Here is a 2,384-nt window from a genome sequence, read left to right as displayed (position 1 = left end):
ACAAGAATCCGTCATTTTACCAACGGCAATTTACCGACCGCATTAATATCTGTAGGTATTGTAAAAATTACCGACCGCTTAAATGACGATCAGTATTTACCTACCGCTCATAGAAAATACCGACCGTCTAGCGGTAGGTAATTGTTTCAAAACAAACCGACTAACTTTGTCACTCCAAGAAGCCCAACCCATATAAAAGCAAAACCCTATTTACTTTCTTTTCACCCGCCTCTTTACTGCTCTTCTTATTCTTTGTTTATCTCATTTCTCCATCTTTTTTTTTTTGAGGGATCTCATTTCTACATCTTACTGTTCTCTTCATCACTCCACCGTTTTTGTGTTGTATGTTTTCTCTTCTCTTTTTATTTTAATTCCTTTGCTTTTTTTTTTACCACGATTGATTAAGTTTCCAAATTTTTGAGTTTTTCTTCTTCTCTCTTTATTCAGTTATGTGGGAGGAGTTATTCACATTATCAATTTATTGTTCTTCGTTTGGGTGATTTGAGCAGCAGCGCGATTATAGAAGATAAAAGAAGCATCGAAATTATAGAAGATACAAGAAGACTCTAATGGTGAAGCATCGGAATGAGTGTGATGGGCTGTTGCCAAAAATTTTCAAGCAACAAGGTGTTCATATTTGATTTTATGTATTAGGTTTAGATCTAGATTTTAAGATTACTCCAAATTAATTGTTTTTATCAAGTTTAAGTGATTGGATCTTTGTGGTTGTTGATTCTGTATTTGTTGTATTAGTTCATTTTGTATTATAATTCTCAATACTTTTTTTCGAGTTTCATCAGGTTTAGGTTTTCCTCCGTCTTCATTTTTTTTGTTTTATAACTGCTTGTAACAATTTGTGGTGATATAGAAGTAATTATAAATATAGATCTGTATATTTTGTAGCAATGAACATATTTAATTTGTATTACTTGAGCAACTGCACATATGTTCCTTTTCCTACTTGAAATGCACCGATTTTGCTAATTTGTAGTTTGAGTTGGATTTGAAACTCAAAATCATATATTTCTACGTTTGAAATCTGTGATGTTATTCCATTCACTGGTTTCAACTTTTTTTTTTAATTATTCATAATGTAATTACCGACCGACTAGTGGTAGGTAAATTGAATTTCACCTACTGCTAGGCGGTAGGTAAATTGAATTTTACCTACTGCTAGGCGGTAGGTAATTTTACCGACCGCTAAGCAGTCGGTATTTCCAAATTACCAACCAACGGTTTACCGACCGATCAATACCGACTGTTTAGCGGTCGGTATTATAATTACCGACCGATTTCCGTTCTTTACCTACTGTTTTGTGCGGTCGTTAAAAACACGGATTCCTGTAGTGTAATAGATTAATTATTGCATTGATTATCTTATTTTGTACTCATCGCCTGAATTTATTAGGCATTATAGTTTAATTATATTAAGTTATAACAAAGTACGTTAGCAATGTTTTATCTAATTAAAACCGGTAAACCCCATGGACTAAAACTCTCGTGACATTCGGTATCTAACTATTGGGTGTGCATTGACTTGTTTGCAAAGTCATCCAACTGAATTTGCACCAACACACATTTACACACTTTAATCCATATTCTTACCTTGAGAAATTAACTCTTTTTGTGGTGCAAAGAGCCAAAGAGTAATTATTTCTTGTTAGTATATGGATCCACCCAATAGTAAACTTGATAATGATACATGAAATGGATGGTATGTTTTCCATGAGCATTGACTATCTATAGTAATGTTAGATGTGCAAGATTAATCACGTTTACTATATGCTTAATCATGGTTTACGGTTTACCTGTCAAAAAAATAAAAAGAAAGATGTGCAAGCTTACTACTTCGTGAAGAACTCTCTGAAAACCAATCAAAACAAAATTGTAAATACGAGTGCATTAATCAACATAGCAACGTAAAAGGCTATCGTACAATAAGTCATAACCAGGGTCTTTTTTTTTTTTTGACAAAGTATATATAAAATTAGAAGTGAGCATGTGCCGGGTCGGGTCTAAAAAAATTGCCTATTGGCCGGACCAGCCCAAAATTTTGTGCCCAAAACCTGCTATATCGGGCCAAAATGAACGGGTTTTTTGGGCCAAAATCGGGTCAGACCAAAAAAATAGACTGAAAAGTCATTTTTTACTTGCCCAAAGCCCGTCCAAAGCAAAAAAATCGGGCCAATCTAATCACGGGCCAAAAAATTCTGCCCAAAACCCGTCCAAAAAGCAGGTCAGACCAAAATGGTCAGCTCTATATCAAAACAAATGTTATTATATTTACTTAATAAGATTACTTTTATTTGTTATTGTGTCAATGTCAAGTTTCTTGGTACAATCCATCATCCCATCACTTGCTCAGTTGCTTGCAAAACCCATAT

At 34.1% G+C, this 2,384-nt stretch overlaps 1 long non-coding RNA gene across 1 annotated transcript; it reads left to right on the top strand.

Annotated features, from left to right (window-relative positions):
• On the top strand, nt 1-552 carry LOC104896509 (uncharacterized). The gene is made up of 2 exons (XR_790455.4): nt 1-342; nt 448-552. It is a non-coding gene; the product is annotated as an uncharacterized LOC104896509 (long non-coding RNA).
• Nucleotides 553-2,384: the final 1,832 nt, after the last annotated feature.

The sequence above is a fragment of the Beta vulgaris genome, chromosome 6 (genome assembly GCF_026745355.1).
Source record: "Beta vulgaris subsp. vulgaris cultivar EL10 chromosome 6, EL10.2, whole genome shotgun sequence".
Lineage (NCBI taxonomy): Eukaryota > Viridiplantae > Streptophyta > Magnoliopsida > Caryophyllales > Amaranthaceae > Beta > Beta vulgaris.
This window is presented reverse-complemented; position numbering and strand designations above follow the sequence as displayed.